This window comes from Rhinoraja longicauda, chromosome 21 (assembly GCF_053455715.1).
Source record: "Rhinoraja longicauda isolate Sanriku21f chromosome 21, sRhiLon1.1, whole genome shotgun sequence".
NCBI classification, from domain to species: Eukaryota; Metazoa; Chordata; class Chondrichthyes; order Rajiformes; family Arhynchobatidae; genus Rhinoraja; species Rhinoraja longicauda.
Window position 1 is genome coordinate 22,025,203 of NC_135973.1, and position 20,155 is coordinate 22,045,357.

Consider the following 20,155-nt stretch of genomic DNA (forward strand, 5'->3'; position numbering starts at 1 on the left):
GAGAGGGAGAGAGGGAGAGAGGGAGAGAGAGGGGAAACTATGTGTATTATGTGCACATGCTGTATCTAAATCAATCATGTGCAAATGTGATGTAATTGTGCAGGTCTGTAAACAGACGTGTTAGCTGTTGTCAATTTGCAATAAAGAAAATGGCACATAAAAAATAAATTTAAAAAAAGAGAGAGAGAGAGAGAGAGAGAGAGAGAGAGAGAGAGAGAGAGAGAGAGAGAGAGAGAGAGAGAGAGAGAGGGAGAGAGAGAAATTTAAAAAAAGAGAGGGAGGTGTTATGGTGGTTTCATTCATTCCTCCATGAAGGAGACGAATCATTTCTCCCCGGGGCCTGTGGGTTGGGTTAGTGGGGGTGGCAGGGTTCACATGGACCTCATTGGACACCTTGCTGCCCGCATGTCCCCATGCCTGGCCACGCGAGGTTGGTCTTTCTCCAGATGTGGCTTCCGCCCGGCATGGATTCAACACGAAGGGTCATGGAAACACAGCCGTGGTTATGTGGTCCGCTGTGCGACGGGGTAAACAAGGTTTTACTGTGCATTTTTAAAACCATTTTGTATAGTTTGACGGTGACCCAAGCAAAATATCATCTGTCATGGCTTCTCAGAGGCCTGATGTAAATAGGAAACACACTGGGCCCTTTGTACTGTGCTTTGGTTGTTGAGCCTTCCTGTTCCACCTCCTCTCCATCCCACACTCCCACGCGCTCTGCGGCTACAAATCCTGGGCTGCGATCCACTCAAAGCTGCACTTCCTGCCCTTGAGGAGCTCAGTGCCCTTGAGGAGGGTGGCAGGGTGGCACAGCGGTGGAGTTGCTGGCTCACAGCGCCAGAGGCTGCCCTCGGGGGTTGTCTATACAGAGTTTGGACGTTCTCCCAAGATAGGGCCTTTTCTCGAGTCCAGTTTATTACCCCCCCTCCCCCCCAACTTTCAGTCTGAAGAAGGGTTCCGACCCGAAACGTCACCTGTTGAAAACGTCACCTGTTCAAAACGTCACCTGTTCACCTATTCAATTCTTTTTCTCCAGAGATGCTGCCTGACCCGCTGAGTTACTCCAGCGTTTTGTGTCTATCACAGTATAAACTGGTGCCTGCAGCTCCTTCTTATACCTTCTAGGTTCTCCTTGTGGGTTTTCTCCGGATATTCCGGTTTCCTCCCATGCTCCGAAGATGTGCAGGTTTGTAGGTTAATTGGGTTCTGTAAAATTGTAATTTGTCCCTAGTGTGTAAGATAGTGTTAACGTACGGGATAATCACTGGTCAGTGAAGACTAGGTGGGCCCAATAACCTGTTGCACACTGCAAAGCTGAAGTCTAAAGCTCAGGTAGGAGGACTAGCTTGGATGGGGCTGGCATGGTCGATAGGGGCCGAACAGACTGTTTCTTTGCTGTCTGACGCGATAGTTTTGTGCTTCTGTTCAGGTTTACTACATGTACTGAGGAACAGTGGAAAGCTTTGTATTGCATGCTATCTAAACAGATCAGATAATACTGTACATAAATGCATTCAAGTCAAACTCTCCCACCAGGCAAGAGGTACAGAAGTGTGAAAACGCACACAATAGACAATAGACAATAGGTGCAGGAGTAGGCCATTCAGCCCTTCGAGCCAGCACCGCCATTCAATGCGATCATGGCTGATCACTCTCAATCAGTACCCCGTTCCTGCCTTCTCCCCATACCCCCTCACTCCGCTATCCTTAAGAGCTCTATCCAGCTCTCTCTTGAAGCATCCAATGAACTGGCCTCCACTGCCTTCTGAGGCAGAGAATTCCACACCTTCACCACTCTCTGACTGAAAAAGTTCTTCCTCATCTCCGTTCTAAATGGCCTACCCCTTATTCTTAAACTGTGGCCCCTTGTTCTGGACTCCCCCAAGTCTGGACACCTCCAGATTCAGGGACAGTTTCTTCCCAGCTGTTATCAGGCAACTGAACCATCCGATCAACAACTAGAGAGCGATCCTCACCTCCCATCTACCTCATTGGAGACCCTTGGACTATCTTTAATTGATTTTACCGGATTTTATGTTGCAGGAAGGAACTGCAGATGCTGGTTTAAAACGAGGATAGGCACAAAATGCTGGAGTAACTCAGCGGGACAGGCAGCATCTCTGGAGGGAAGGAATGGGTGAGGTTTCAGGTCTGAATTGACCGAGGCCCTTCTTCAGACTGAGTCTCGGGAGAGTGAGATACAGAGATAAGGAAACGTAGGGTGTGAAAATGAGACAAAGGGGATGCAGATCAAGGAAAATGTACAAAAGGTCATTGTTAGCTTGGAGACAGTAACAACAAAGCAAACAGAGATAAAAAAGTAAGCAAGGATAGTCAGACTAGTCAGAGAACTGGGAAGGGGGAGGAACAGAGAGAGAGGGAAGGCAAGGGTTACCTGAAGTTAGAGAAGTCAATGTTCATACCGCTGGGGTATAAGCTGCCCAAGCAAAATATGAGGTGCTGTTCATCCAATTTGTGCTGGGCCTCACTCTGACAATGGAGGAGGCTCAGGACAGAAATATCAGTGTGGGAATGGGAGGTCAGGTCGGTTTGGACATTATCTTGTACTTGACGTTATTCCCTTTATCCTGTATCTGCACACTGTGGACGGCTTGATTGGGATTACGTAGAGCTCGTGTGAATGGGTGACCAATGGTCGGTGTAGACACGGTGGGCCGAATGGCTGGTTTCCGTGCTGCCTCTCTGTGAACTACTGTAGATGCTACTGTAGTGGTTCCTCTGGCTGGATAGCACACGACAAAAAAGCTTCTCACTGTGGGTCGGTACACGTGACAATAAACTCAACTAAACCAGCTACACTACTGTTGATAGACACATAATGCTGGAGTAACTCAGCGGGACAGGTGGCATCGCAGGCTGGAAGGAATGGGTGGCGTTTTGGGTCAAGATCCTTCTTCAGTCCACCGGTGCTTGTGCCCATAAACAGAGGGGCTCCATTTAAGGCCAACATGCTGATTATTTAGGAGGACTGCAAGGGTTAAAGGTGGAGTGAACTTGCTGTCTGGAAGATGTTTGTTGCAGGTGAGATTTGAGCTCTGTGCCATTTGTCCCAGCACCATTACACACACGTTAGTTGAACAAAGACTGTTTACAGTGCACCCCTGGTGTGACTGTAGACAGCCACGGCGGTCTGATTCATGGCAATACCATGCAGTGCGATCAATCACCCTTCATCCTCTGCAGGCAAGATGCTCGCGGGTTGAGAGGCTGCTGGGATCGCCTGGCACAACAGTCTCCGTTTCCTTCCAAAGATTATTTGTTGGAGCATTGAGCACTTAGATCTGCAGGTACATGTGTGGGCAGGCAGGCAGGCAGGCGAGCGGGCAGGCGGGCGGGCAGGCAGGCGGGGCCTCCATAAAGGTTGGCACACAGATATTAATAACACACAGCGGGTCCGTTAACCTGAAGCTCAAAACACCGCAGAGGCCAGAAAGCTTAAAATAAAAACAAACAGGAACAGTGGAAAGACTCAGCAAGTCGGGCGTCATCTGTGGGAGGAGAAGCGGGTGAATGTTTTTGAGAGGGAGGGGATGGAGAAGGGAGGAGAGAAGGAGTTGGGAAGAGGGAGGAGTGGGGGAGAATTGAGGGGGGGAGAAGGGAGGAGAGAAGGATTGGGAAGAGGGAGGAGTGGGGGAGAAGGGAGGGGGAGAAGGAGGGGGGAAGGGAGGGGGAAGGAAAGGGGGAGATGGGAGATGGGAGGGGGAGAAGGAAGAGGTAGGGAGGGAGGACAAAGGGGAGAGAGTGGGGAGAAGGGAGAAGATTGAGGGTGAGAAAGTGACAAGGGGAGGGAGGAAAGGAGAAGAGAGGAAAGGGGGAGGAGAATATTGAGAATTCAGAGATGCTGCCTGACCTGCTGAGTTACTCCAGCACTTTGTGTTTGTCTTTGGTATAAGCCAGCATCTGCAGTTCTGTGTTTCCGGTACATTACGGGGCATTATTGTGATCAAATTCCTCTGGTAATTTTCTATGGTGCGATGGTGTTTTATTGTCACAAGTGCGAAGTGCAATCACACTGAAGTTATTTTCTCACAACCAGTCCAGTAAAGTATTGCCGTAACCAAGCGCATCCCCAGATTAGCAAAGTGCACAGAAATAGTCCACTGAGCCCGCATGCAAGAGGCGCCAGGTTTGGGCGCCATTTTGCAAGTCCAGTCCGCTCTCCAGTTGTTACACAGGTTCCATTTAAAATGATCAGAGAGATGGGGAGTTCAGGGTCGGTGTGCTGAGAGGGCGGAGAATAGCACAGCATCGCTCACCTTTCCCCCGGGGTGGGAGTCTAGTCGTAAAACTAATTGTTCCAATCAGAAAGTTAGTGGGTGGACAGCCTCTGCTGAAAGGGCCATCGTCTGCCATGTCACAGGTGAACATTTACTTCAGAGGCAATTCCCCTGTGACGGTCGAGGTTAAAAATGTATTACAACTGGGCATTCGGCGACACATTGGAAATATCAGAGGGCAGAGTTTCGTTTCGTTTAGAGATACAGCGCAGAAACAGGCCCTTAGGCCCACCAGGTCTGCACTGACCAGCGATCCCCGCACATTAACACTGTCCTACACACACTAGGGATAGTGTTAGTACGAGACAAAGGCCTGCAGGTGTGTCGGCTAATTGGCCTCGGGACAATTTACAGCTTTACTAACCCAATTAGCCTACACACCTGCACGTCTTTGGGTTGTGGGGTGGGAAACCAGAGCTCCCGGAGAAAACCCACGCGGCCCCAGGGAGAACGTACAAACCGTACAGACAACACCAATATTCAGGATGGAACCCGGGGCTCTGATGCTGTAAGGCAGCAACTCTACCACTGTGCCACCGTGTTGGCAGCTTTAAGGTGAGAAGGTCAAGATGATGTGCGAGGCAAGTTCCTTTTAGGGTGCCGGGTGGTGGTGGGGGTGGGGGGGGGGGGGGGTTGTGGGTAGCATTGGCGGCCGGTATTATGGTAGCATTTAGGAGGCTTTTGGATAGGAAAATCTATGGGGCGGCACTGTGAGATGCTACCTCCCAGCGCCAGAGACCCGGGTTCGATCCTGACTACGGGTGCTGTCTGTACGGAGTTTGTACGTTCTCCCTGTGACCGCGTGGGTTTTCTCCAGGTGCTCCGGTTCCCTCCCACACTCCAAAGACGTGCAGGTTTGTAGGTTAATTGACTTCTGTAAATTGTAAATTTGCTGGTGTTTGGGGTGATCGCTGGTCGGCACGGACCCAGTGGGCTGAAGAACCTGTTTCCACACTGTATCTCTAAATTATAAGGTAAAGACGGATATGCAGGGGTTTGGAGGGATGTACACTATGTGCAGGCATATATGAGTTGGTCCGAGTTTAATTTAGTTTTGTTTATTATTGTCATGTGAAAAGCTTTAGTTTGTGTGCTACCCAGCCAATGGAAAGACTCTACATGATTACAATCAAGACATTCACAATGCACAGGTAAAGGCTACAACATTTAGTGCAAGTTAAAATCCGATTAAAGATCGTTTAAAGGTCTCCAATTAGGTAGATGGGACGTCTAGTTGGTGATAGGATGATTCAGTTGCCTGATAACAGCTGCGAAGAAACGGTCCCTGAATCTGGAAGTATGTGTTTACAAACCTCTGTAGCATCATGTATGGCACGGACATTATGGGCTGAAGGGCCTTTTCCTGTGCTGTACTGTTCGATGTCTGTGTTGACCATGATGCCAATCCCAACTGCCCATGTCTACGTTCTACAGCTGGGATTAAAATGACTGGCATGGTTGGCACAACAGACACAGAACAAATAACATAGAACAGTACTGCACAGGAGCACACCCTTGGGCCCACAATGTCTATGCTGAACACATTGCCAAGGCCAACCTGCACATCATCCATATCCCTGCATTCCCCTCGTTGATTATGTTATAGCCTTCATCCATCATTGCAACAGAAAATTGGATTTACCATCAACTAAGTTAGACTTGAGGATAATCATTTTATTCTGTTTGCTACCTAATTAAGTCTTTCTGTAAGCCCCATTCTGTAATCAAGACCTAGTTCTACTGTTAATCAAGTTTCTGTGTAATCTTGTCAGTTGAGAATATACCAACGTTGTGCTCTGGAGATCCGTTTCGAGTGGTCTCCTGCTGCGCTCCAGTTTTAATAAATCGCCCGTTGCTTTGAACGCCAACCCCTGCATGGCCTTTCCATTTTGCTCCAGCCGTATGCAAGCCATTATCTATCACGCCAAATTACTGCCTAATTACGGGTGAAGATTCGACTGTTTAAAACTAACAGGGAGAGGAGTAAATAAAAGCCAGAGGAACGGAGATGATGAGTGATTGATGACTGAGTACAGGGCAATGATACTTGGTGCTTTCACTGGTTTTGACTGAAGCAGCCTTTCATTTCCTCATTACACTGTTCCACATCACTGAATGTTGCAAAGGAGGAATCTTTGGCATTTTTATTAACTCTTGTGTTTTAACTTAAATTGAGGTGACTGTCACACGCAGGGTGACGTGCAGGTACAAAGCGAATGCTGTAGAAGCAAGGAACTGCAGGTGCCAGTTATTCAAAACAACGACACAAAGTGCTGGAGTCTGAAGAAGGGTCTCGACCCGAAACATCACCCATTCCTTCTCTCCTGAGATGCTGCTTGTACCCGCTGAGTTACTCCAGCTTTTTATGATACCTTCGATTTGTTAAAAAAACAGCATCTGCAGTTATTTTCCTGCACAAAGTGCTGGAGGTATCTAATGGGCCAGGCAGCATCTCTGGAGAACATGGATAGGTGACGGGGAGAAGGCAGGAGAATGGTGTTGAGAGGGAAAGGTAAATCAGCCACGATTGAATGACAGAGCAGATGATGAATCCAATGGCCTAAATTTGCTCCTATGTCTTATGGCCTTACACTCTGGAATTTTCTCTTTGCACTAACTGTTGTAGTTGTGTTCGGCTTGATTATACTTGTGTATCGTATGATTTGACTGGATAGGTCATAAACAAAGCCTTTCACACAAAGGGTGGCGGGTGTATGGAACAAGCTGCCAGAGGAGGTAGTTGAGGCAGGGACTATCCCAACATTTAACAGTTAGACAGGTATATGGATAGGTTTGGAGGGATATGGACCAAACTCGGGCAGGTGGGACTAGTGTTGCTGGGACAAGTTGGCTGGTGTGGGCATGTTGGGCTGAAGGGCCTGTTTCCACACTGTATCACTCTATGATACTGTATCCTGGTAGACGTGACATGGTGGGTTAGTTTCAGGTTCATTATTGTCACCTGTACTGAGGTACAGTGAAAAGATTTTTTGTTGCGTGCTAGCCAGTCAGTGGAAAGACTATACATGATTACAGCCAAGCCGTCCATAGTGTACGGATACAGGGAATAACATTTAGCACAAGGTAAAGTCCAATAAAGGATCGTTCAAAGGCCTCCAATGCAGTAGGAGGGAGGTCAGGATCGCTCTCTGGCTGGTGAGAGGATGGTTCGGCTGGGAAGAAACTGTCCCTGAATCTGGAGGTGTGCGCTTTCACGCTTCTGTACCTCGTGCCTAATCGGAGAGGCAATGATCGGGGTGAGAGTAGTCCTTGATTATACTGGTGGCCTTGCCGAGGCAGCGTGAAGTGTAGATGAGGGTCAATGGAAGGTAGGTCGGTCTGCTTGATGGTCTGGGCTGCGTCCACAACTCTCTTCATCGAACAATGCCAAAGGTATTGCAGTGCGACGTTTACCATATTGTAGAAACATAGAAACATAGAAAATAGGTGCAGGAGGAGGCCATTCGGCCCTTCGAGCCAGCACCGCCATTCACTGTGATCATGGCTGATCATCCACAATCAGTAACCCGTGCCTGCCTTCTCCCCATATCCTAGAGCTCTATCTAACTCTCTCTTAAATCCATCCAGTGATTTGGCCTCCACTGCTTTCTGCGGCAGAGAATTCCACAAATTCACAACTCTCTGGGTGAAAAAGTTTCTTCTCACCTCAGTTTTAAATGGCCTCCCCTTTATTCTTAGACTGTGGCCGCTGGTTCTGGACTCCCCCAACATTGGGAACAGTTTTCCTGCATCTAGCTTGTCCAGTCCTTTTAGAATTCTATATGTCTCTGTAAGATCCCCTCTCATCCTTCTAAACTCCAGTTTGACAGTCCCGCCATCCCAGGGACTGGTGTCCTCTCCAAATGGTGTCTGGTGTCCTCTCCAAATGGTGTCTGGTGTCCTCTCCAAATGGTGTCTGGTGTCCTCTCCAAATGGTGTCTAGTGTCCTCTCCAAATGGTGTCTGGTGTCCTCTCCAAATGCTTCAAGCCTACGAGTACAGATGCCCACTCAGCCGTCACATTGATGGGCCAATGACCCTGTGTAACCTTCAGAGGTGAAAGCATCAAACCTTGAGGACTTAGGAGGAAATCTCATTACCATGGATACAGAAAAATATTATTCTAATTCCAGTGAACCCTTCACCCTGACACACCCAACATATTTTGGGACTGCAGAGAGAATATTTGATGCCCCCAACTTAGAAGAAAGAGTTAGCATAAACTGACGACAGTTTTCCACACATTTTAAGAAGTTCCAAGAAATATTATATTCAATTACAGCGCTGTAATTGACTTCACGCTGCCCACGAAGAGCTCCGGAAATAAAGCATGAAGGAACGTGACAGACATCATGGAGGCTGGGATTGACGTCTCTCTCCTTAATTTGACAGCATGCCTTGCCAATTAATAACGTGAATCATTTAGTTCAGAGATACAGTGCGAAAACAGGCCATTCGGCCCACCGCGTCCGTGCTGACCAGCGATCACCCACACACTAGGGACAATTTACAATCTTTACCGAAGCCAGTTAACCTACAAACCCGTGGGTCTTCGGAGTGTTGGAGGAATCTGGAACACCTGGAGAAAACCCACGCAGGTCACAGGGAGAACAACGTACAAACTCCGTCCCGACAGCACCCATAGTCGGGATCGATTGTGTGCGGGGATCGCTGGTAGGTGCGGACTCGGTGGCGCATTGGGCCTGTTTCTGCGCCTTATTTGTAAACTAAACTACTCCTGATTATAGTTTGGGCAAACACTTCTGCTCTTGAATATATGCACTTGAATGTAACGTGCTCTCACATCTGCCAAAGATAATGCTTCACTGTCGCTGTTGCCAGGCCAGTGGGCTGATGTGGAGGAGAGCGTTTGAGGGCACTGACCTCTCACTGAGTCCACACTCTGGTCAAAGTGCAAGGGTGTGAGGGTGTGGTGTACTTGTTTACCAGATGAAGCATGACCAATTAGTTTCACCGTCATCCTGCTCAGCTTCGCCGTTCATACTCCTTCATTAACACCTCTTCCACAGCCAACAATGGACCATTGTGGGCTCCACCTTTCCTTGACCACGGGTGCTGGCTTTGATCTGTTCTTTTCACACCTTTCATTCATTTGTCCTTTGTGTGTTTTCATACCTCTAGTTTCTCTCTCCCCTGACACTCAGTCTGAGGAAGGGACTCGACCTGAAACGTCACCTATTCCTTTTCTCCAGAGATGCTGCCTGACACGCTGAGTTACTCCAGCATTTTGCGTCTATCTTCGGTGTGAAGTAGCATCTGCAGTTCCTTCCTACACACTTCCAGCTTACAAACTGCGGCCCATTGGTAGCTGGATAAAACAAGTCTTGAACCCACCACTTTCATGCACAGAACACCAGGTGAGGCCAGACGAGTGAGGGTGGTCACGGTTGCTGAATGTTCTCTGAGCGAGTCTCGCTATGGTACTGCCTCCTACCACTAAGCTTTGACTCAACCTCAGGGCAGCACCCCATTTAGTCATAGAGTGTGGAAACAGGCCCCTCGGCCTAACTTGCCCTCACTCACCAACATGTTCCATCTACACTAGTCCCACTTGCCTGCATTTCACCCATATCCCTCTAAACCTGTCCTATCCATGTACCTGTCTCAATGTTTCTTAAACGATGCAATCGTGTCTGCCTGAACAACCTCCTCTGGCAGCTCGTTCCATACACCCACCACCCTTTTACGTGGAATAGGTTACCCCTCATTCTCTTATTAAATCTTTGACCCCCCTCACCGTAAAACCATGCCCCCTGGTTCTCGATTCCCCTGCTCTGGGCAAGAGACTCTGCGTCGTCCCGATCTGTTCCTCTCATGATTTTGTGCACCTCGATAAGATCGCCCCCTCATCCTCCTGCGTTCCAAGGAGTAGAGTGCAAGCCTGCCCAACCTCTCCCTGTAGCACAGGCCCTGGAGTCCTGGCAACATCCTCATCAGTCTTCCCTGCAAAGATCCTTGGCGCTGGAGATTTGGAGCAAACAGCGTCTGCCATCCAACCTAGCTCCTTCAGGCCCGGAAGCAACATCTGGTGCTTTCACCTCTGCCCACTCGGTGCAGGGCTTAATTAAAGATCTCCCAGCAGGAATGAGAGCTCCACGACATTACCTAACCTCATCTGCACACAAGGCCCACCATTCCACCCCCACACTGGGTCATCGGAAATTGTTTTCTTGACTTGCACTGTTTGCCCACTGCTGAACATACAATGTACTCCACTGATTGAGACATATTGCATCGGTTTTCTACGTAACAGCCATCCACTCACAGTAAACATTGACACGCTTACCAATATCCGGATTTTATTTAACCCTCGCTGGTGGTCACCTGGGTTTTATTTATTCAGCTCGTTCAAAAACTGCTCACTTTCTCCTGGAGTCACAAGGTTTGGGTTTAACTTTCATTTTATTATTCTCACGCGTACCAACGCAGACATGGGAATGATCCCGGGGATGATTGGGTTAACGTGTGCGGATTCGTGTGAAGGCCCGAAGCCTGTGCTCGCTGGGGTTTAGAAGGATGAGGCGGGACCCTCACTGAAACCTACCGGATAATGACAGGGCCGGGTTAGAGTGGATGTGGAGAGGAGGTTTCCACCAGTGGGAGAGTCTAGGGCCAGAGGGCACAGCCTCAGAATAAATAAAAGGACGTACCTTCAGAATGGAGATGAAGAGGATGTTTCTAGTATCGGGAGAGTCTAGGGCCAGAGGACACAGCTTCAGAATAACAAGGGCACACCTACAGAATGGACACAAGGTGGAATTTCTTTAGTCAGAGGGTGGTGAATCTGTGGAACTTGCCACCACAGAGGGCAGTTGAAGCTCTGTGTTCTTGGAGAGACAATCAGAACAACTTTACACCCATTCCACCATGACAAGAGACACTAGTCTGTGCACTTAATCACTCTGGCTACACACCATCCGAAAATATTCAAACCCCAGCTAAACCCCTTCTAAACCCCAGCAAATTAATGCCAAACATTGTGCGACACTGTGGCGCGGCGGTAGAGCTGCTGCCTCACGGTGCCAGAGAACGAGTTCAATCCTGACTGTGTGTGCTGTCCGTACGGAGTTTGCACGTTCTCCCCGTGATCACGTGGGTTTTCCCCGGGTGCTCCGGTTTCCTCCCACACTCCAAAGACGTACAGGTTTGTAGGTCAATTGGCTTCGGTGAAATTGTAAACTGTCCCTATTGTGTAGGATAGTGCGAGTATACGGGGATCGCTGGCCGGCGTGGATTCGGTGGGCCAAATGGGCCTATTTCTGCGATGTATCTCTAAACGGAATTTAAAAATCCAGTTTACAGTTCTCTAAATCAAGTTCATAATAAGATCGTTACGCTTCGCCTGAATTGCAAATGTGAAATGTATCGTTAATGGTAATTAATTGTTTCAGCTGCAGGCTGAGATTTAGCAGAGAATAGATGGCACGCGTCGGCAATAGACGATGGGACACAACAGCGGATGATGAACAGCTGCCTGGGGAGTGACTGGTGGCAAACATGTACCCTGGCCCCATCTCCCCTCCCACCTCATCCAGAATCCTGCCTCTGCCCAGTAGCGCCTCACGGATCATCTACTACAGCTGTGCGTACAGTAACAGTGGGCTCAATGGGCAGGGACATGTGTTGTCTGTAGCCCTTGGTGTTGTGGTACGCACAAGGGGCGAGATAAAGAGAGTGGCAAATCCGCTAAGTGAATTCTCCCGATGGCGTAAATGGAATATGAATATTGATTTCTCTAATTTCAGGAAACCCTTGCATTCCCTCTCCCTCCCCACCCCCCCCCTCCCTCCCCACCCCCCTCCCTCCCCCTGTGCATCCCTCCCCCACCCTGGTCGTCTTGTTGGTTTCACTGTTGGTATCCCCTCGTTGTCACCTCTTCCACAGCCAACAATGGACCATTGTAGGCTCCATATTTATTCACAAAACGCTGGAGTAACTCAGCAGGTCAGGCAGCATCTCGGGAGAGAAGGAATGGGTGACGTTTCGGGTCGAGACCCTTCTTCAGACTGATGTCAGGGGGGGCGGGACAAAGGAAGGATATAGGTGGAGACAGGAAGATAGAGGGAGATCTGGGAAGGAGGAGGGGACGGGAGGGACAGAGGAACTATCTAAAGTTGGAGAAGTCGATGTGAAATTGTAGGCTGCATCTTTCCTTGGTCATCGGTGTAGACTGTTTGTTCTGTTCCTTTACATACCCCTAGTTTCCCTCTCCCGAGACTCTCAGCCTGAAGAAGGGTCTCAGCCCAAACACGCCACCTGGTCCTTTTCTCCAGCGATGCTGCCTGACCAGCTGAGTTACTGCAGCATTTTGTGACTATCTTCGGTGCAAACCAGCATCTGCAGTTCCTTCCTCCACATAGATCTGGTGTGAACGAGTGTCCTCTCAGCTTGTAAATAAAGGGCTAGCCAAGACAGCTGGGAGAGCCACTGCTTCACAACGCCAGAGATCCCGGGTTTGACTTTGGGTGCTGTGTTTGTGTGGAGTTTGCCCGCCCCCCCCCCCCTGTTACTGCGTGGGTTTCCTCCGGGTGCTCCGGTTTCCCCCAACATCCCAAAGATGTGTGGGTTTGTAGGTTAATTGCCCTCTGTAAAAATGACCCTTGTGTGCAGGGAGTGGAAGAGAAATTGGGATAACATTGATCTCGTGTGAATGGGTGATCGATGGTCGGCGTGGTCATGGTGGGCCGAAGGGCCTGTTTCCATGTTACATATTTCAATCTAATCAATTAATCAATCACCTTTTCACGTAGCAAATTTTAGCTTACTTTACATGGAAAGAAAAGTACAGTAGAGTACAAGAACAGGCCCTTCGGCCCACCATGACCACGCCGACCATCGATCACCCATTCACACGAGATCAATGTTATCCCAATTTCTCTTCCACTCCCTGCACACAAGGGTCATTTTTACAGAGGGCAATTAACCTACAAACCCACATGATGCCAAGACCAACTCTACCTGCACATAAACCATATCCCTCCATTCCCTGCATATCCATGTGCATATCGAATAGTCTCTTAAATGCCATAATCATATGCATCTCCACCATAAATGCATTTAGGCATTCAGCACCCCCTGTAAATCAGACAGCATGGAAACAGGCCCTTCGGCCCACCGAGTCCATGCTCACCATCTTTAGACTTTATTGTAGACTTTAGAGATACAGCATGGAAATCGGCCCTTCGGCCCACCGAGTCCGTGCTGACCAGCGATCACCGGCAGCACTATCCTGCACACTAGGGACAATTTACAATTTTTATCGAAACCAATGAACCTACAAACCTGCAGGTCTTTGGAATGTTTGGCAGCATCTCGGGAGAGAAGGAATGGGTGACGTTTCGGGTCGAGACCCTTCTCGACCCGAAACGTCACCCATTCCTTCTCTCCCAAGATGCTGCCTGACCTGCTGAGTTACTCCAGCATTTTGTGAATAAATCGACTTGTACCAGCATCTGCAGTTATTTTCTTGTATGGTCTTTGGAATGTGGGACCCAGAGAAAACCCACGCGGTCACGGGGAGAACGTACCAACTCCGCACAGACAGCGCCTGTAGACAGGATTGAACCCGGGTCTCTGGCACTGTGAGGCAGCAACTCTAACGCTGAGCCACGGTGCTGCGGTAAATCGAGCTCTGGGGGGAGTCTCACCATGGTGTCAATGTCTCTGGTGTTTTCTGCAGATGTTAACTAGTCGCGACAGGCAGGATCCACGTCCCACATCTTCCTCTGAGTCACAGAATATCTGTTCCTCGTCTTCCTCCAGTTGCTCTGACCACAGCAGGTGTCTCAGTAATGACCGAGCGCTGGCTTGTGAGGAGATGTTTGTGCTGTGTAGATGAATCAAGTGCTGTGTATGTGTGTGTGTGTGGGAGTCGTGGCAACTCTGCGTGCGCCGTTTTGAGTTTGTTGCCGTTCAAAGTTTCCCTTTGCCATTAAAACATTCCAGAAGATGACTGCAAATGGGGAGCAAATGTAAAAATGTGCAGAGGAGGTTTAACAGAATACTAAAGACTTTAGACTTTTCAGATACAGAGTGGAAACAGGCTCTTCGGCCCACCGAGTGCATGCTGACCAACGATCCCCATACACTAGGGTCGAGAGCAACAGCTCTACGTTATGCCACTGTGCCACCCCAAAAGATAGACAATGTGCTGGAGTCAGGCAGCATCTCTGGAGAAAAAGGATGGTTGACCTTTCAGGTCAAGACTAAAAGTGGGGAGGTGGTGGGGGTGGGGTGGGGGGCGGTGTGGGGGGTTGGGCGGGGTGAAGACTGGGAGGCCCATTGTTGGCTAGGGAAGATGTGATCTCAAGAGAAACAATGTGGGGAACTGTGGAACTGGTAAAGCGACTTGAGAGGAGGTAGTTGAGGCAGGTGCCCTTACAACATTTAAAACATATTTGGCCGGGTACATGGACAGGATAGGTTTAGAGCGGTATGGGCCAAACACAGGCAGGTGGGACTAGTGTAGATGGGGCATGTTGGTCAGCGTGGGCAAGTTGGGTCGATGGGCCTGTTTCCACGCTGTACGACTCTATGACTGTCGGGGTTCACAAGACGCTGAGGAACAGGGTGATCTGAGGGCGTATGTGCGATCAACTCATTGGATGTGGAATGGACGGGATAAGGAAGTGCTTCATAAAGCATGTACAATTCATTGGAATAGAAAGGCAGGGAGATTATAACCCACTTGTGGCATCTCACCTGTGTTCATATCTGGCCACCACATCGTAAGAAGGATGTTTGTGAGGTCCAGGAAACATTTACGAGAGTGGTCCCTGGGATAAAGGATTCCCGTTACAAGGTAGGACTGAGAACTGCCAACCAACCATTCAGCACGGGAACGGGCCAGACGGCCCACAATGTGTGGAGTTGGCACGTCCTCCGTGTGACCACGTGGGCTTCCTCCGGGTGCTCCGGTTTCCTCCTGCGTCCCACAGACGTGCAGGTTTGTAGGTTAATCGGCCCTCTGTGAATCACCCCTAGTGCAAATGGAGTGGATTAGAAAGTGGGATGATGTGGAACTAGTGTGAACGGCTGATCGATGGTTGAGCGTGGACTCAGTGGGCCGAAGGGCTTGTTTCCATGCTAGATCTCTAAACTGGTGTAAAATATCTTAACCAAATTACTGGAATAGATGCCTTAATAATTGTTCTTCCATTGTTGTCTTTTCCAATTATTTCCACCGTCTGAATGCAGTATCTCATCATTTTACCTTTATAGAAGAAGTATATAAAATTATGAGGCATAGATAGGGTAGACAGTCAGAACCTTTCTCAGAGGGTGGAAATGTCAAAGACTAGAGGGCACAGCTGATGTCCGTGCCAAACGTGATGCCGTTAAGCTAATCTCCTCTGCCTGTGGGTGACCCACATCCTTCCATTCCCTTCAGATCCATGTGCCTATACAAAAGCCTCTTAAACGCCACTATCGTATCTGCCTCCCCCACCACCCCTAGCAGCGCCCCTTCCAGGCCCCCACCACCCCTGGCAGCGCCCCTTCCAGGCCCCCACCACCCCTGGCAGCGCCCCTTCCAGGCCCCCACCACCCCTAGCAGCGCCCCTTCCAGGCCCCCACCACCCCTGGCAGCGCCCCTTCCAGGCCCCCACCACCCCTGGCAGCGCCCCTTCCAGGCCCCCACCACCCCTAGCAGCGCCCCTTCCAGGCCCCCACCACCCCTGGCAGTGCCCCTAGCAGCGCCCCTTCCAGGCCCCCACCACCCCTGGCAGCGCCCCTTCCAGGCCCCCACCACCCCAGGCAGCGCCCCTTCCAGGCCCCACCACCCCTGGCAGCACCCCTAGCAGCGCCCCTTCCAGGCCCCTACCACCCTCTGTAAAAGAATAAACCTGTCCTGCACATCTCCTCTGCTGCTTGCACCTTGAAGTTTTAAATGATATGTGACGTTGAATGATTCTGTCTTGTGTTCCTGCGGATTTGGACTGTTATGAGACTGTAATGAGACCATCCAGACACGGTTTGTGGAATTGTCTGAAGGATTTGACAAGGTGCGCACAGAGAGGTGATTTCCTCTGATAAAGTGAGCATAATCTTTCAATTAGAGCCAGAACACGCGAGTGTGAAATCAGAAATCATTCCCTCATGCAAAGGGGTCGGGTAAAACACTGGCTCTCTCTCTCCCCTAGCAGGCTGCGGACATTGGTTCCATTGAGATTGTTGAGGCTGTGATTGATAAGTCTTGGTTAAGGATGGGTAACAGATCTGAGCCGGGCAAATGGAGCCGAGGTACCTAATCAACTGCAACCTGATCGGATGCCAGTGTGCCGAGAGTCAAGACCGTCCGTCTCGGCTTGCCAATGTCCAGCTGAAAGTTGATGTCGTCACGCGTCAGTTTTGCATTAATGCCCTTTGAAGCATCTGCCGCATACAATGCAGGGTTGAGTCGGGAACGAGCGAGTGCAACTTGAAAGGGGAATGAGTGAAACGCACAGTTAAACAGAGATAAAGATGCTGCTGACTCATCACTAACAAGTGTCAGCGGCTCATCTTTGAAGCTGGGATCATTTTCGATTCGGTTCATTTTCTGAAAGTACTGAGCCACAAAAAAAACAGAACTGTCACCCACTGACATGACCGAGTATCATGGGTTTTTCTTTCTTTGTTTGTAAATCAAATAAACTTTAGAATCGTAGTCATAACAGTGTGGAAACAGGCCCTTCTGCCTAACTTGCCCACACTGACCAACTTGCCCCATCTACACTTGTCCCACCTGCCTGCGTTTGGCCCGTATCCCTCTAAACCTGTCCAAGCCTTGTACCTGTCCAATTGTTCCTGAAAGATTGCAACAGTCACAGCCTCAACTACCTCCTCTGGCAGCCCGTTCCATGCACCCACCACCCTCTGTGTGAAAAGGTTACCCTCAGATTCATATTAAATCTTTTCCCCCTTATGAACTTCTGCTGCCTGACCCGTGGAGTTTCCTCCAGCACTTAACGCTTTTATCTCAGTTTAGAATGATGATTTGTGCTGGATCTCATTTATTCCAAGCTGTGCATGTCTCGTTTACAAAGGAAAGATGCAACTTATTCCCGATGCGCAGGTTGTTGTTAGGTCAAGAAAGCTCATTATATACACAAACATATCAGAGAGGTTCTCAATCATGGTGCGAAAATCTGATCAACCTTAAATAGTTCCGTCACTTCTTGACAAGAGTAATTCACAGCCTAATTAAAGATCCTTACCATGAAACTGGAGTGCAATTCATCACGTCCGACTCTGAAACTTCCTTTTCACGAGGCACCATACATTGTTGTCTTTCTTTATCTGCAAGAGATTAAATAATATCTCACTTCTATCCAGCTCCCTTCACATAACATAATCCAATGGGAATGAATTTAGACTTTAGACTTTAGACTTTAGAGATGCAATGTGGAAACAGGCCCTTCTGCCCACCGAGTCCGTGCCGACCAGCGATCATCCCAAAGGCTAGCACTATCCCACACACTGGGTCGGTGAAGCTGTAAGGGAGCAGCTTAACCCGCTGAACCACTTATACAGCTGACATACAGTGAAAAGCTTTGCTTTGCATGTTATCCAATCAGATCAGATAATACGATACATAAATGCACACAAATCACAATAGGCAGAGCTAATGAGAAGACACATAATTTTCAGGAATAGTAGTTACTAATGCAATCCACAAAGCATGCTTTAAGTTTAGGTTTATTATGGTCAGGTGCACCGAGGTACAGTGAAAAGCTTTGTATTGTATGCCCTCCAAATAGGTTAGATAATGCTATCTATCATTCAAGCCAAACTCAGGTGCAATAGGGAGAATGAAGGGGAAGATACAGAGTGTAGAATATAGTTCTCAGCATCGTAGCGCCTCAGTTCCAGAGACCAATGGCGGCACGGTGGCACAGCGGTAGAGTTGCTGCCTTACAGCGAATGTAGCGCCGGAGACTCAGGTTCGATCCTGACTACGGGCGCCGTCTGTACGGAGTTTGTACGTTCTCCCCGTGACCTGCGTGGGTTTTCTCCGAGATCTTCGGTTTCCACCCACACTCCAAAGACGTACAGGTTTGTAGGTTAATTGACTGGGTAAATGTAAAAAAAAATTGTCCCTAGTGTGTGTATAGGGTAGTGTTAATGTGCGGGGATCGCTGGGCGGCGCGGACTCGGTGGGCCGAAGGGCCTGTTTCCACGCTGTATCTCTAAATCTAAATCTAAAAAAAATCTAAAATCAATGTCCACAATGGGGTAGAGGTGAATCGGACAGTACCCCAGCTTACAGAAGGGCTGTTCAGAAGCCTGATAACAGAGAAGCTGTTCCCGAGTCTGGTGATGCGTGCTTTCAAGCTTCTGTACCTTCTGCTGGACAGGATCAGAGAGAAGAAGGGTGGGACAAGTCTTTGATTACGTTGGCTGATTTGCCTTTGAGGGGATGGCTGCCAAAGAAGCAAGTACAACATACTACAAACCTTCCTTCCAGCACAAAAGTAGACACTCTGCAAAATGTAAGATACTATAAATATTTTTAAATACCTGCATAAAAATAGATCTGCTGGTCGCTACAAAAAAAACTGGCTACAAACCGCTCACCACAAGATCCGGGCCAGAGTTAGCCCGAAAGATTTTGGAGGATGTGATCTAATCCTAACAAGTCTGAAAACCTTTAAAATAGTCAACATTTTTATTTTTAAATCACAAAGTGCTGGAGAAACTCAGCGGGTCAGGCAGCATCTGTGGAGGACATGGATAGGCAACGTTTTGGGTCGGGACTGATTCCTCAAACTGATTGTAGCAGGGGAGAGAGGTGGTGGGTGAGACAAAGCCTGGTGAGTGATGGGTGGATGCAGGTGAGAAGTTGGGGGAGGAGGGGGGCGGGGGAGGTTGATTGGCAGATGGGTGGTCAAAGGAGGGAAAAGGGTGTGAGACAAGGAAAGAAAAAGGAGTGAAATGTAAAGCCAAGGGAAGGGTATATGTGGGAGGGGGCGGGTGAAAAGGAGAACGTTTCCACCATTGTGGGGCTCAGGGGAAAGAGGGGGTATAAAGGGGGGTGGGGTGTACCTAAAATTGGTGAATTCAATGTTCATCCCACTGCGTTGTAAGCTGCCCAGGCAGAATATGAGGTGCTCTGCCTCCAGTTTGTGCGTGACCTCACTCTAGCAATGGAGGAGGCCCGGGACAGGAAGGTCAGTGTGGGAATGGGAAGGGGAGTTAAAACGATTAGCGACCTGGAGATCCAGCAGGCCTTGGCAGACTGAGCGCGAGAGTTCAGCGAAAGTGTTCCTGTGTCTCAACAATTAGTTTAGTTTAGTTTATTATTAGTTTACTTTAGTTTAGAGATACAGCGCGGAAACAGGCCCTTCGGCCCACTGAGTCCGTGCCGACCAGTGATCCCCGCACATTAACACTATCCTGCACACACTAAGGACAATTTACACTTATACCAAGCCAATTAGCCTACAAACCTGTACGTCTTTGGGAGGAAACCGAAGATCTCAGAGAAAACCCACGCGGTCACGGGGAGAACGTGCAAACTCCGGACGGCTGCACCCGTAGTCGGATTGAACCCGGGTCTCCGGCGCTGCAAGCGCTGCCAGGCAGCAACTCTACCGCTGCGCCACCATGCCGCATATTGTCACATGTGCCGAGCGAGGTACAGTGAAAAGCTTTTGTTTGCTTGCTATCCAGTCAAGAAAAAGACTGTCCAAAAATCCAATCAAGCCATCTGCAGTGCACAGATAAAGGATAAAGGGTACAAAGATATAACATTGAAGTCCGGGAAAGTCCGATTTAAGTTTGTGGAAGGTGCTGTTGGGCAGCAACTCTGCCCCTGTGCCACTGTGCCACCCCTAATATGCAGGGGAAGCTTTTTAC

General features: G+C 49.1%; 1 long non-coding RNA gene across 2 annotated transcripts in view; it reads right to left on the bottom strand.

Annotated features, from left to right (window-relative positions):
- Positions 1-17,648, bottom strand: part of LOC144604047 (uncharacterized) — a 36,250-nt gene extending 18,602 nt beyond the window's left edge. The window contains exons 1-2 of one of the 2 annotated variants that reach the window (XR_013548675.1): positions 17,515-17,613; positions 10,969-11,053 (exon numbers count right to left, since the gene is read on the bottom strand). This is a non-coding gene — a long non-coding RNA (uncharacterized LOC144604047). Of the gene's footprint in view, positions 1-10,968; positions 11,054-17,514 lie in introns of both variants that reach the window. The other variant, XR_013548677.1, reaches the window with a different exon arrangement.
- Between the last annotated feature and the right edge of the window lie 2,507 nt (positions 17,649-20,155).